This window comes from Trichosurus vulpecula, chromosome 7 (assembly GCF_011100635.1).
Source record: "Trichosurus vulpecula isolate mTriVul1 chromosome 7, mTriVul1.pri, whole genome shotgun sequence".
In the NCBI taxonomy this organism is placed as follows: domain Eukaryota; kingdom Metazoa; phylum Chordata; class Mammalia; order Diprotodontia; family Phalangeridae; genus Trichosurus; species Trichosurus vulpecula.
The window spans coordinates 61,846,639-61,861,923 of NC_050579.1; the positions used below are offsets into that span (position 1 = coordinate 61,846,639).

Sequence of the window (15,285 nt, forward strand, 5' to 3'; positions counted from 1 at the left end):
AGACATCAAAGAGCCAAGGTCGTCCACTGCATCTTGGCCCATCACCAGTTGTCCTGATTTTTTCTTGCCACTCAACTTTGATAACTCCGCAAGCGAGAGTAAGGCTAACTGACTTTGTGCAACCCTACTTTACTTAAATCCACTTTACCCACAGTCAAGACGTCATACCCAAGATGTCATTAGTCCTCTTCGAAAATGAAGGATGAACAACAACTTTAATGCAACATTAAGTTGTATGATCTGCCTGTAATTTCTCAACAATGTTACTATTAGGGAAAAGAGTTGGAGGACTGTTTTTTCCCCTGACTTAGAATTGATAAGAAATAATAAATGAAACATGGTTGACTCTGGCTCCACTCTCTCAGGGTTAGGCCCATTGTATTCACATTCCCCTCCCCCTTCTCAGGTACTCTGAGGGTATTGTAGAATTCTCTTTCCTCTTTCATCAGCTTGACTCCCCAGTGTCTGTATTCTTTTTAGTGACTTATCACTGGGTAGCTTTTACAAAAGGATATTTAATTTACAGATATAAGAGCAAGCATACAAACATTTTCCCCCAACACCTCTGAGTCATAGTTCCCCCTTTACCACCTCAGTGTCTGGATTCAAATTAGGTTCACAGCTTAGTTTAGTACCTACAGAGCATTATTTCCACCCAGTTCATGTCCAACTAGGCCAGAGTCCCGGACCCTTGCTCCTCAGGCCATTGATAGTGGGCTGGCTGCAGCATCTAACCTTGATTCCTGTACTCCCAGGTCCCCATAGTTCAACAGAAAAGAACAAATGAAAAATCAAAGGATCCAGGCCCATTTCTTGGGGCCCATGTGGCCTGAGGCTTAAGGGAAGAGACCTTTAATTTCTCGTACTTCCCCTTACATCATGACTCCCTCAGCACAGTCTGTTAATGGTGCCACTATGCTCCCTCAGATACAAATGCAGCTAAACCCCTGGCTGGTGCTGACTCGGCCCTTTTGAAGATATCAGCAGTTCCAGTCATACAGCTGGACTCTCAACTATGTAGCAGGCCAAAGAGAGTCACTTGCGGAATGTCCATGCACACTTCACTCACCACGTTTCTTCCAGAATCAGCTTCCTAACACCCTCCACATGGATGACACCATCTTAACAAATTAATGAGATATTGGGAGAAATGATTATTTTTCTATTAATAACCAATTATTGGTTATATTATATATACATATATGTATACACACATACATACATACATATATATGTGTGTGTATATATATATATGTATATATATACATACATATATATATACACACACACACACACATATGAGGTTTTTCCTTTCTGTTTCCTCTTTCAGGGACCAGCTCTTGCAGGCCATTCAATCAGTATCTGAGGATCATTGCTGATAGATGAGATTGCTCATATCCTTAGGGTACATGCTCCTTGATCTTGGGGAGGACCCCACCGAACTAGAAGACCTAGGCAAGTTTTTGCCCCAAGGAAATGAGCCCTTTGTCCTTGGAACCCTCCGTTAGAATTTAGGGTGACCCAGCTTATGAAAGAGAAAAAAAAGTGGTTTGTGTAGAGATGGATTCCTTTGTCCAGATTGCTAGAGGCAGCTGAATTTCATGATCAAGTCACAATTCTCAGTAGGAGGAGCTGAAGACTTTTGGCCCACCTCCTCATTAATATGTCCACCCCTTCATTAATTGTTCACCAATCAGGGTTGATTTTCACCTGTCAAGGGTACCTCCTTTTCCAAAGGTATTTAAGCATTCAGGGATCTCCATGATTTTGTCTTTGGTTCCTGAGAGGGACCACTGACCATCAAATTATTGATTATTTGCTAGACTAATTAATAGATCGATCATTAATTACTCAGAAACTTTCAGGCTTTTCATTCATAACAATATGCACATGCTCCAGAGCCACATGACATGAGAAAATAAGCCCTATTACATAAGAAAAAAATAAATGTTTAGAGTTCAGTTATGTGGATAAATTGATGTCTTCCCTGAGAAAGCATTAAAGTTGCTGACTCCTTCACTATATCTCAGTTTATACTTTCTTCCTTTCTTGAAGTGACCTGAAGTTTTCTTATTTAGTACTGTTTTTAATATTTCTCCTTGTAGGGTTCCTTTTGGCTTATTTCAGTGATGTGAATCACTTTTAATTTGTGAAATTAAACTCAAGTTATTCAAGTTTGTTCACAACTGGATACTAAAATAGGCTGATTGTTAACTGTCTACTTCAGAAAAAAAATCACATACCCACAAAGGCTAGATAATATTAATATATATTATATAGCAATATAATTATACAATATTTACAGACATAATATTAGCTAATACTATGTACAATGAAACTATATTCTCCCTTAATAACTGTACTATTTCCTTTGCAACTCCCCATTCATATATTACAATATATTGAATTACACATTGGCTGCTCAATCAGAATCAGTAAACATTTATTAAGCACCTACTACATACTAGGCACAGTGTTAAGCACCAGGGATACAAAGAAAGGCTTATATGAGATAGTACTTCTCCTCAAGGAGTTCATAATCTAATAGGGGAAAAAAACACATAAAAAGAAGCCAAGAAGGAGGAAGAGAAGTTAGGGGAGTAGGAGAAGGGCTTGAAGGAGTGGCAGATGGCAAGGTCTGGAGAGCCTTAGGATGAAGTGGCAGAGGAGATGGTAAAGTCTGGCAGTGTTCCATCTCATGGGAAGCAATAGAGTCGATGAAAGTCCTTTGAAAACTGTAAAACCCAATGCAAGTGTAAGGTACTATTATTATTATATTATGGCTGGTGCAAGCAAGATAAAATTTATGAACTGAGAGAAATCTAAACAGGGCTAAGTTATAATAGCAATATTGTCAACATAATGCTGCCATTATGAAGGCTTGTGTGTAGGAGACAATTATAACTTACTTTTAATTGCTTAAGCAATGCTATGAGCCCTTTGGCAAGGGGGCATTTATTAAAAAGTGTGTATGTTAGTGATGTTTGGAGCTATTTTTAGGAAGGGGTTCAGTGAGAAAAGCAATGCTTCTTCTTTGGGCCAAAAGAGAGCTAATCATGTGTAACCTTTGTGAACTTTAAAGTGCCGTGTAAATGTGAGCTATTACCTGTTCAATGTGTCTGAGATCTCAATCACATGGGTATTACATCAATCAGTGTGGACTGCTTTCTAGGCTTTCTCATCCTCTGTGACCTTTGTAAATGTTCCGGTCCCTGCTAGCTCTAGATCAGATGGGAAGGTCTAATGTTTTTCTAGCAACACATTTTGTGGTGGCAAAAATTGGAAACAAAATGGGTGCTCATCAATTGGGCAACAATGGAACAAATTATGTTATAAAATACAATGGGACTTTATTGCATGGTAAGAAATGAGGAATGTGACAGATTTCAGAGAAATATGGAAAGACTTGTGTGATAATGATAACAGATCGTACCTGAAGGGCAGGGACCATTTGCTTTTTCAATTTGTAACCTTTTTCCTAGCACAGTGCCTGGTACATAATAGGGAGTGACCAGACCTGTGATTTCTTTTACAGAGAGAATTTCTGGATGTGGGAACTCCCTCTACCAGCAGGTCACCTTGTCTATAATTTATTATAGTCTTAAAGAATTGCCTAGAGAACACTGAATGGTTAAATGACTCGCTCAGGGTGACACAGACAGTATGCATGAGGAGCAGGCATGTGTTGATTCCCAAGAGCTGATTATTAAATTTTCAGTGTGAACAATTATACCTCAGAAATCAGCAAACACTACAAATTAGGTATTGGTTTATTGTTTTGTTGATTGTCTAGACTTAAGAGATGGAGGGGATGTTAATAATGAAGGTTAAACTTAAAAAACATTTTCTTAGGGGAGCTGATTGCTAAATATTGACCAGTCCACTATTGGCAGGGCAAGCCTTGAACACAGGTCTGTTTTGTCTCTCTCTTTCCACGAGACCTCGCTGTCTCTGGTCCTGACGGGTCCTTCACTATTTGTTGATTGATTGGTGTACATGCCGGTGTACTCTGAGTGACCACCTTTATGGGACAGACAGACAACAAATACCAATGGCAGTCTGGAAGGGGTGAGATTGGGGGGCGGTTTGGAAATGTCCCGGAAGACTTCTCAGAGGAGGGGGTACTTGAGCTGGGCTTCCTGGGATGGGCAGCACAGACCGACGGCCTCCCAGCCCGAGGGAAGTTCAGATTGCTTAATGTCCCCAAAGGAGCAAATGACTTCACCCCTTAAGGCTTCGGAGACAGTGACACTCCAGGGCACCCTCGGGGCCAAGAGACTGGGAGGGCTGAGGGCTTCTCTTCCCTCCCCCTTCTCCCTCCCTTCTCCTCCTCCTCCCGCCGCCCCTCCCTTCTCCCCATCACGATTCCAGTCTCTGCCTTCGGCTCAGGCAGCGGCCTGGCCGCCCGGATTGGCGGGGTCCTGACGAGGCTCAGAGAGGCGCCGTGATTGGCTGGAGTTCCTTGGCTCGAGCCCCACTTGACAACTGCAGTCGGGGAGAGGCTGTGCGGGAGCCGCCGCCGCGGGGCCGGGGGAGAGACCGCCTGCCTGCCTGCCTGCTTGCCTGACGGAACGACTTAGGGAAGGACGGACGGACGGACCAACCTCGGCCCCCAGCACTCCGCATCAGCCCCTCCGGGCCCGGCTTTTTCTTCTGTCGCGTCTCTAGGCTCACGTCGGAGCCCTCAGGTGAGTGACCCTTGGGGAGGAGAGAAGGGAGGCGAGGCGGGGGCGGGGCGGGGCCGGGCCAGGCGTCCGCATCTGGTTCCCTTGGTCACCACCTGTCAGAGGGCCCGGCGCCTGGGGCGGGGTAGCGGGGAGCGCCTGGGAGCTTCCCGGGGCGGAAGGGGGGGGGTGGGGGGCTGAGGAGGGCGTGGGCCGGCCCCTCCCCCATCCCACCTGGACCCCGGTGCCCTCCCGGGAGGGGTCGGGGCGCGTTTGGAGCCGAGCTGCTGGAAGGACTGAGGGGCTAGTGCTCCCCTTCGTTCCTCCGCCACGGCCCGGGCTGGGCAGGTCTCCGGCATCACCTAGAGATGATGAGCCCGTGCCCGTTCGTGGCACGGCATTGGGTGGCCCTGCCCCGCCTCGGCTCTGCGCCTCTTATGTAAGGGGTGGGGGCCGAGGTCTTGTTGGGGCCACGGGGTCGTGGGAGGGGGCGCCTGAGTGTAAAGGAAGGGCTGGGGTGCGGCGGAGAAGAGCTGCTCCCAGCATTGGGGAAAGGCTGGAACGGGAGGGGCGAGGCCCTGCCCAAGGAGGGCTGCCAAAGCTGGCTCCCTCTGCCTCGGGTTTTTTTTTTGTTGTTGTTGTTTTTTTGACAGGGGGGTTATTTTGACCAGATGAGTCTCCTTAACCTCCCGAACGAAGGAACACTAATCAGTCATCACGACTGAGGGAGTTTTCTGGGCAACTTGGTTCCCTTTCCTTCATGAGAGGAGTCTTTGTTCCATCCTGATTCATAGATTATGATCCTAACACTTATATGCCCTCTTTCCCTTCCTTTGTTGTGACTTAATAGGATGTTTCCTAATGCTGGTAGCAGAAAAATGAATCCCTGGGTTTTTAATATATTATAATCGTTTTCTCATTGCAAAGGATTTTCATTGCTATGTGTCTGTTAATTTTTTTTTGTCTCTAGGGTCACGTGTAAGTAGCAACTCCCCCCTCATATTTTAAAACTAGAAAGGAGAATAAAGATAAATAGTATTCTCTGTTGAATCACATGCTCTCTAGTGTCATTTTGGAAAATGCAGTGATCATTCTATTTAGGGGAAGTAGTTTGATTCTAAGGTGATGTGAATCTCTTGTATTCTGTTACATTTAAATGACTATTTCAGTAATTTTATATTTGCTTTTTTTTAGGGGTGGTAAATTGGTCACAGCCACTCTCTCCTTTTATTCTTTTTTGCTTCTAAGTAAAGACAGTAAAAAGAGATTTAAGCTAATGAGATAAGCTAAAAGAACTGGGAATCATCCGTATTCCTGGTGTGTGACAACTGTTTAATCCTTTGCCTACCTTGCTCTGTCTGTAAAATAAGCTGCCTGCAAAATGCACAGGAAGTGAATATTTTAATGCTACCTATGACTCCATTTGAGACTTAAAAAAAAATGCTGTAGAAGATGCTGAGAATTCCAGTGACTAGATCACCTGTTCTAGAGCATTGTAAGATTATCTGAGTTAAAACCTTATTCTGCTGCTTACTGGACCTAGCTTAAGTGCATTTCTTTATGTGTAAAATGAGGATAATACCCGTTATTTTAGTCACAGGAATATTAGTTAAATAATACATATGACATGCTGAAAATAAGGATGCTGTCAACTCATAATTGTTCACACTGATAGAGGGAAGCATTGTTAGTGATAGTTGACACATAATCCACTCTACTGGTTGGAGTGAAGGAGTTGTTCTTCAGAGCTGGGAAACTATTAGGGAATTAGGAAACTTGCTGTGGGTGCAAAACTGTATCCCAGGACAAGCTTGGTCATGCTAGAGCCTGGTAATGGGGAGTCTTAATGTGAGGTGTGTACCACTTGGCAGAAGTCTTTGTTTCCCAGATGCTGCATGGTCATTCTTGATAACTGGGTCAGGATTACTTCCCTGCTTTACTATGACCTCATGCTACCTAGGGGTATATGATGTCTGGGATAACCTTCCAAGAAATACAGTAATCTTTAGTGTGGGTATTGGGTCCTTAGATAATTATAGGTGGAATCTCTCTACAAACTTACAAATGATTTCTTAATTGTCAAATCTGATGGCCTTTTCTCAGTGCTCACCTTTTGTGGCCTCACTTTGGTATTTGACACTTTAACCACTCTCTCCTTGTGGATATTCTCCTCTCTGGGTTTTCCTGGCACTGCTTTCTTTTTTTTCTCCTACCTCTCTGACTGCCTATTCCCAGTCTCTTTTACTGGATCATCATTCATATCATGCTCTCTTAACCGTGAGTATTTCTTAAGACTTGTCCTGGGTCCTCTTCTGTCTAGTCTCTCACTTGGTGACATTGTCAGCTCCCATTTGCAAATGACTCCCAGATCTATGTATTTAGCCCTTGTTTCTTTCCTGAGCCCTAGTGTTGCATCACCAACTGCCTGTTACTCAAATTGAATTCGTACTGTTGGCATCTCATGCTTATCATGTCCGAAATGGAACTCATCCATCCTCTCTCTCCCCCACAACATAACCCTTTTCAGGACTTTTTTTTTGTTAAGGATACTACCATCCTATTTTTCCAATATTATCACATATGACTCCCATTCTACTGCCCAACCAAACCAATCTTACTGTTCCTCACACACCACATCCCATATCTCTCCTCTCTGTCTTTGCCTAGAAAGTACTCTCATGTCATGTTACAATCCCTAGTTCCCCTCAAGGCTCAGCACACATTATGCATGAAACCTTTCCTGATCATCACAGCTGTTAGTATCTTCTTCCCTTCCTTCAAATTACCTTGTATTTATTTAGGAAATGTGCACACACAGGGGTGCAATCTCCAGTTATCCTAATCTATATCTTGTCACTGGACCCAGATGGCTCTGGAAGAAAAAGTGAGGCTGGTGACTTTGCACAGCCCTCCTTCACTTAAATTCAGTTCACTTGCAAGTCATGACATGACCTTCATGATATCATGGTCCTCTTTGATAACGAAAGACAACAAACAACAATAGCTCATGGGCACTGGGGAACGCGCACGTGCACACACACACGCATACACACCCGCGCGCACACACACACACACAGAGCGTAAAGAATTGAAAGGGATTTTTTTTTATCTCTTTGACTTTTTTCTTTGTATCCTTAATACCAGTGCATAGTAGGTACTTAATAATTGCCTATATAATGCCTAATAATAATGTCATTTATTTTTGAATCAGTGAAAGATTGTGGATTACAGGTCTTTCTGATTCCAAGGCTGTTTGTCTATCTACTAGATTCTGCCACTTCTCAGTATGATCTTAGACAATAGTAATAACCTTGTGTCTAAAATATAAGAATTTATAGCATTGTTATTTAGCTCAATACTGATCAAATCGCACCTGTGGTGTTATGTTCAGTTCTGGTTGCCACAGTCTGAGAGTGATATTTGCAAGCCAAAGTCAGCCTACGAGAAGGTGAAGGGATCACATAGAGTTGTTGTTATGTTCAGTCATATCTGACTGTTTGTGACTCCATTTAGGATTTTCTTGGCAAAGATACTGGAGTGGTTTGCCATTTCCTTCTCCAGTTCATTTTACAGTTGAGGAAACTGAAGCAAGCAAGGTTAAGTGACTTGCCCAGGGTCACACAGCTAGTAAGTGACTGAGGCAGAGTTTGAACTTGCATCTTCCTCACTCCAGACCCAATTCTCTATCCATTGCACCACCCAGCTGATCCGGGGCAAGTCATTATCATTATGGAATTACAGACTAAGGGAATGAAGGGAGATCACAATGGAACTAGAAGAGACCTTAGAGGCTATCTAGTTCAACATCCTTGTTTTACCGATGTGGAAACAGAGGCCCAGAGAGTTTAAGTGGCTTGTTCAAGATGGCATAGGTAGTAAGTGACAGAATCAGGGTTTGAACTTGGGTCTTCTGATAATAAGGTCAGTACTCTCTTTCCAACAAAGCATGATTCTGGAATCTTGGTTTGTTTATATGTGAGCTAGGTAAGACATGATAATTGTGTTCAAATATGTGAAGGATAGTCATGTAGAAGAGAAGACAAGCAAATTTGTTTTTTATTGTTTCATTGTTGTTCAATTGTGTCCAACTCTTCATGACTCTGTGGACCATAGCATGCCAATACTGTCCATGGGGTTTTCTTGGCAAAGATAACGGGGTGGTTTGCCATTTCCTTCTTCAGTGGATTAAGGCAGACTGAGATAGATTAAGTGACTTGTCCAGGGTCACACAGCTAGTGAGTGTTTGAGGTTAGATTTGAACTCTAGGCCCAGAGCTCTATTGAGCCACCTTTGTAGTTGTCTTTCGGTTGTTTTCAGTTGTGTTCAACTCTTTGTGACCCCATTTAGGGTTTTCTTGACAAAGATACTGGAGTGGTTTTGCCATTTCCTTCTCCAGTTCATTTAACAGATGAAGAAACTGAGGCAAACAGGGTTAAGTGACTTGCCTAGGGTTACACAGCTAGTAAGTATCTGAGGCACACTTGAACTCAGGTCTTTCTGACTCAAGCCGCAGCACTTTATCTGCTTCACCACCTCACTGTCTGTTTGCCCTTTATTGTTTTGGAGGACAGAATTAGGACCAAGACGGGGTAGACGCCACCAGGAAGCAGATCTTGGTTTAACAAGGAAAACCATCCTAATAATTAGATTTGTCCAGTGATAGAACAGGCTTTCTCCATAAGAAGTGAGCCCCTTCTCTTCATTGGAAGTATTCTCCAAGTGACCATTTGTATATAATTAGTATTAAAATCCTAGAGTAAAAAACTTAATAGAGGCAGCTAGGTGGCTCAGTGGATGAGTCAGGAAGACTGGAGTTCAAATTCTGTTTCAGATTTTCACTAGCTGTGTGACCCTGGGCAAGTTACTTAACCTTTTGTTGCCTCAATTCATTGGAGAAGGAAATGGCAAACTGTACCAGTATTTTTGCCGAAAACCTGTATGGGGTCACAAAGAGCCAGATACAACTATATGACTAAATAACAACAAAAAAGGTAGTGAATAATTTCATAATGTCTGCCCCGCTATAAGGAGCATTGTGGATAGTGACTGGGCCTCTGAATCTGGAGAACCTGAACTCAGACAAGTATATATTCCATATATTGGCAGCATGACCCTAGGCAAGACACTTTTTGTGTCCCAACAACTCTTTAGGACTATAAGTTGCTGAATGGTTGTATATTGGTAGAGGGATTTTCCTCACCTGAAATTCACTGTACCATTCACAGGTCAAGAAGTGGAGGCATTGAATATAGACAGCTTTTTCCCAGGAGTTTGACCATGAAAAGGAGGCGAGATATTGGATATTAGCTTGGGAGGGTGGAAAGGTAAATGAATAATTTTTTTTTTAAGTTTGGAGGAGTTCCAAAAAGATTGAAGATAAAAGAGAAGGAAGAGAAGCTCTAGGACAATGTTTCTAAACGTTTTTTGTGTGTGTCATAGACCCTTTGGCAATTGGATGAAGCCTATGGATCACTTCTCAGAATAAATGCAAAAAGTAAAATAAATAAGATTTCAAAGAAAACCAATTAAATTGAAATAAAGATATAATTTTTTCCCATCCAAGTGTACAGATCTGGCATGGTTCCCTTATGGATCTGTGAACCCCGGGCAAAGAACTCCTGCTTTTGGAGGAGGAAGGAAGGGGGATGTAAAGTGTACAAGTAGAGGGTTTGGCCTATCACATTCTTACTCTCCCCTCCCCTCTGCCCCTTTTCAGACTAGATATGAAAAAATCTAATAGTAACCCTTTTTAAAGGAAAGCATTTTTGAAAGAAAAAAGCCTAGATCTGACCATATTTGACAAACCTCACAACTGAATGTATTTTTGTATAATAATAATGAAAAAATAGTGTTCTTTAGAAGGAATGCAAGAATATGAAACAAGCACAGGTTTTGTGCTTTGACTATTAATTAAATATGAATTAAATCATGATTACAGTGTCAAAATTAGTAAACTTTTCAATTCAAAATACAAATATTGAAATTTTTTTAGATTGCTTACTCAAATATTCCTATATATTTAAGATTTGTTTAGTATTTAGATTATTGTAAACTAGATATAATTGTAGTTATAAGCTTAGCCTGTTTTGTTAATTTTTGGGGGGTCTGTTGTATAGATATACAACATACTTTTTTTAAGCTCAAAAGTAAAAATATAATTACAACAATCCTTTAACTTATTTTTTCTTTTTTAGGTTTTCCCCCAAAGTAAATTTAGATTTAGGTATCATAGTTTTGAGAATTAAGAAGGGCTAGAGAGTTTAATATTAGGCATTAGTTTTAGAGACAATTTCTCACCAAGGGAAACTAGAACTTTGCTTTCTAGTTCATTGCTTTGTTTGATGAATCCTTTGTTCCTCTGGCAGAAATGCAGCAGAAAGTCTAGTCAGCTTGACAATTCAGAATTCAAAATTACTAGCAGAGCAGATTGTGCTTAGGCAATTTTTCTGTAGACATTTGTTGTTATTTCTTTTTTGAGTATGATCTAATTTTAAATAAAACCATGTAGATGATATAGGTTGAGTAAATGTGTAAGAGTTAGGGGAAGAGATTGCTGTGTCTATTTTCAGACCTCCATCCTTAGGGACTGGTGATTAACTTCAATTACATTTTATTGTGATCAGGTTTTTTTTTGGTGGGGGAGGGAGTATATATTTAGGCATTTAAAGCTTTCCATTGTTGTCATATTTAGGTACCATTTTTTTTAATACTTTAAAAAAATTAAGGTAACTTTTTTTCCGTTCCCCAAAGTTTGATTTATTTTGAAATATCAGATTTGTTTAAGTTGTCTTGTTTTTGTGTTACCAAATTCGAGGTTCATCCTGTTTTCAAAGATGCTGCTGTTATTAGTCCTCTGAAATAGAATATTTAAGATCTTCAAGATAGGATTTTTTTGGTTTTTGCATTTGCACTAATTGTTTGAAGTGTAAAATAGATAAATGTTATATGATTTAATCTAAAGAATTAAACTACTGGGAATAATAAGCCATATTGATTGAGGATTTTATGGCGTTTTCATGACAATATTTTATAGGTTTTTATTAATAAAAGCATCTTAAAATACACACACACATACATATATATCTTGTAGAATAAACCAATATTTAGATCAGATCTGAGGATAGTTGATAGAGGTTCTAGAAAAATAAAAAACATTTAGTTTGGGGTGTGAACATTTTAAACATATATGAATTGTACTTCAGTTATTTATCTGCCAAAATCAATGAAAGAAATAGAGCATAAATGAGAATAGAAAGTATTGTGGAATCTAAAAATTGGGAGAAATTTCCCAGTTGGAAGAATTATCAGTAGGTGGATCTGAGAAGGGAAACTGTTCCAGGTATAGAGAATGGCAGATATAAAGACATCAAGGTAGAAGTGTACAGGATGAGACTGGGGAATGCCTAATAGTTCAGAATGGCCAAATTTTTGAGTGCTCAGAGGTCAGTACCGTGAAATAATGCTATTGAGTTGAATGAGAGCCAGATTATGGAGGATTTTGAATGCTATGCCAGGCAATTATACTTCATTTGGGGGGCAGTGGGGATTACCAGAGAGGAATAAAGTAATCAGATTTATATTTCCATATTATTTAGATGGATCTGCAGTCTCACAAATTTGAGTACTCCCTCTGATGATATATGTAGTAAACCATTTATGTCTGCTTATCCTATGCAACTCTTGTCCACAGCCTTCTAGTGAATCTGCCACAGGGGGTCTGCCTGACATCCTGGGGTCCTTTCTCTAGTTCTATTGATATTGCATATTGCTAAACCAAACAAACTACCAAATAATTACTTTGCTGAGCTAGAGAAAACAATAACAAAATACTTTTAGAGGAAGGAAGAAAAGATCAAGAATCTCAAGGGCAATAATGAGAAAAGTGGGAAGGAGTAACAGCACCTTACCAATACTAGATCTGAAACTATATTAACAATATATATAGTACCATGTAACATAATAAATAATAATATAATACAATAATAATAATCATCAGAACTATTTCTTACTGTCCAACATACAGAAACAAACGAACTGCTCTTCATAAATGCAAGGACCCTAGCTAGTGGGGTAAGGACTGACATAAAATTGCTAGGAAAACTGGAAAGCAGTCTGAGAGAAATTAGGGATACACCAACATTTCACACTATATATCAAGACAAGCTCCAAATGGACCATACATGGCTTAGATAGAAAAGAAGAGCAAGGAAGAAATTACCTTTCAGATGTATGGATCAGTAGTGTTAAAAGTAGAATTATTTTCTCTGATAAAGGTCTCATATCCAAGATATATAAATAATTGATTAAAATTTATGGGAAAAAAATCTATTCCTCAATACATAAGTAGGCAAAAAATATGAACAGGCATGTGATTTCAAAGGAAGAAATCCAAGCTATCAGTAGCTATAAGAAAAAAAATGCCCCAAATCACTAAAAATTAGAAAAATACAAATTAAAACAAGTGTGAAGTTCCACATCATACCAATCAAATTGACAAAAATGGAAAACTACAGATATTGGAGAGGTTTTGAGAGGAACAGAATGGATAATAATATTTAAGGAATCACATAAGGGACAGTTTCGGAGAAACCTAAGGAGACTTTATGAGTTGAAACAGGGTGAAGTGAGCAGAATGAGGTAAACAGTTTATCCAATAAAAATATTATAAAGAAAAACACCTTTGAAAAGTACTTAAGTACTATGATGCAACACCCTACCATGATTCCAGATGATTAATGCAGGTGTAGCCTGCTACTCACCTCCTTTCAGAGAGGTGATAAATTTAAGGTACAGAATGAGACATATGTTTTGGAGGTATCTGATGTGGGAATTTGTTTTGTTTGAATGCATATTTATTACAAGAGTTTTTGGGTTTTTTGATCCCAATTGGGGGCAAGGGGCTAATAATGGGGTTGCAAAAAAAAGAAGAGGGTCATTGAAGCATTTTTTATTTTTATAAAATTTATTATTCTTTTGTTTTTAACATTCATTTAAAAAATTTTTGAGTTCTATATTCTTTTCTTCCCTCCAGTTCCTCCCATTGAGAAGGCAAGCAATATCATTATCCATGTGAAATTGTGCAAAGTATATTTCCATATTAGCTATGTTTAAAAAAAAGGCAAGAAGAATAAAGTTAATAATAATTATGCTTTTTGAAGCTTTTTTAAAGAATGAGAACGAAGAAAGAGGGTCAGAAGGAAATACACATGAACAGGACAACTTTGAAAGCCATAGGTTGAATTCATCATTTACTTAAAAGGAAAAGTTAAGCTGTACATTGAGATTCACAGTTTCATGCACAATCCTCTTTCTATTCTCATTTATGGGTAGAAGTATTCATTTTATTTGATGGTTGTAAAGCTCAACATAAAAAGTTGAATAAGAAAGATGTTGCATGGTCTTTTTTTTCCCCCTAGACATACATTTTTCTGATTACATCCTTTATGTTGTTTCTCCTGGATGATTTCTTGTTTGTAGGGTTGTAGCCTGTTCGTGCCCACAATCTACTCTTCGTTCAGTCATTTTTCAGTTGTGTTTGACTCTTTATGACTACATTTGGGGTTTTCTTGGCAAAAATGCTGGAGTGGTTTGCTCATTTTACAGATGAAACTGAGACAAAGAGAGTTAAGCATTTGCCCAGAGCCACATAGCTAGTAAGTGGCTGAGGCCAGATTTGAACTCAGAAAGATGAATCTTCTTGACACCAGGCCAGTGGTCTATCCACTGCTCCACTTAGCTACCCTCCATTACCCTTTGAGTGAAATTAAAATTTACTCTTTTGGAGACTGTCATATTTTATGACTCACAGCCATAAATATCACCAGGAGAGTATTGCTATTGAAAGGATGGGCCTTTCTTTCAAGGAAAAGCCTGAGTCATTAAAAACATTGTTTAAATTTCTTTTTTTCTTACGTTAATTTATTTTTAGTTTTCACCATTCACTTCCATAAGATTTTGAGTTCGAAATTTTCTCCCCATCCCTCCCCTCTCCCCACCCCAAGATGGTATGCAATCTGATACAGGCTGTACATATACATTCATATTAAACATATTGTCACATTAGTCATGTTATAAAGAAGAATTAGAACCAATGGGAGAAACCATGAGAAAGAAGAAACAAAAAACAAAAAAAAAAGAAACCAAACAGTATGCTTTGATCTGTATTTAGATTCCACAGTTCTTTTTCTGGATGTGGATAGAGTCTTTTGGAGTTGTCTTAGATCCTTGCATTGCTAAGCAGAAATAAATCTATCAAAGTTAGTCATTGCCAAATGTTGGTGTTACTGTGTAAAATGTTCTGCTTCTGCTCATTTCACTCAGCATCAATTCATATAAGTCTTTCCAGGTTTTTCTGAAGTCTGCCTGCTCATTATTAAATTATGGAACAATAGTATTCCATTATATTCATATACCATAACTTGTTCATGGACATTCCCTCAATTTCCAGTTCTTGGCCATCACAAAAAGAGTTGCTATAAATATTTTTGTGCATGTGGGTCCTTTTCCCATTTTTATAATCTCTTTGGGATACAGACCTAGATTTACCTGTTTTGTCTTGTTAGCCAATCTGATAGGTATGATGTGGTATCTCAGAGTTGTTTTGATTTGCATTTCTGTAATC

At 39.6% G+C, this 15,285-nt stretch overlaps 1 protein-coding gene across 2 annotated transcripts in view; it reads left to right on the forward strand.

Annotated features, from left to right (window-relative positions):
* The first annotated feature begins 4,476 nt into the window (after window positions 1–4,476).
* The window catches only part of WDR47 (WD repeat domain 47), a 90,771-nt gene continuing 79,962 nt past the window's right edge, over window positions 4,477–15,285 (forward strand). Inside the window, exon 1 of one of the 2 annotated variants that reach the window (XM_036768499.1) lies at window positions 4,477–4,688. The gene's annotated coding sequence lies outside the window, so the exon portion shown is untranslated. The remainder of the gene's footprint in view (window positions 4,689–15,285) is intronic. The other variant, XM_036768498.1, reaches the window with a different exon arrangement.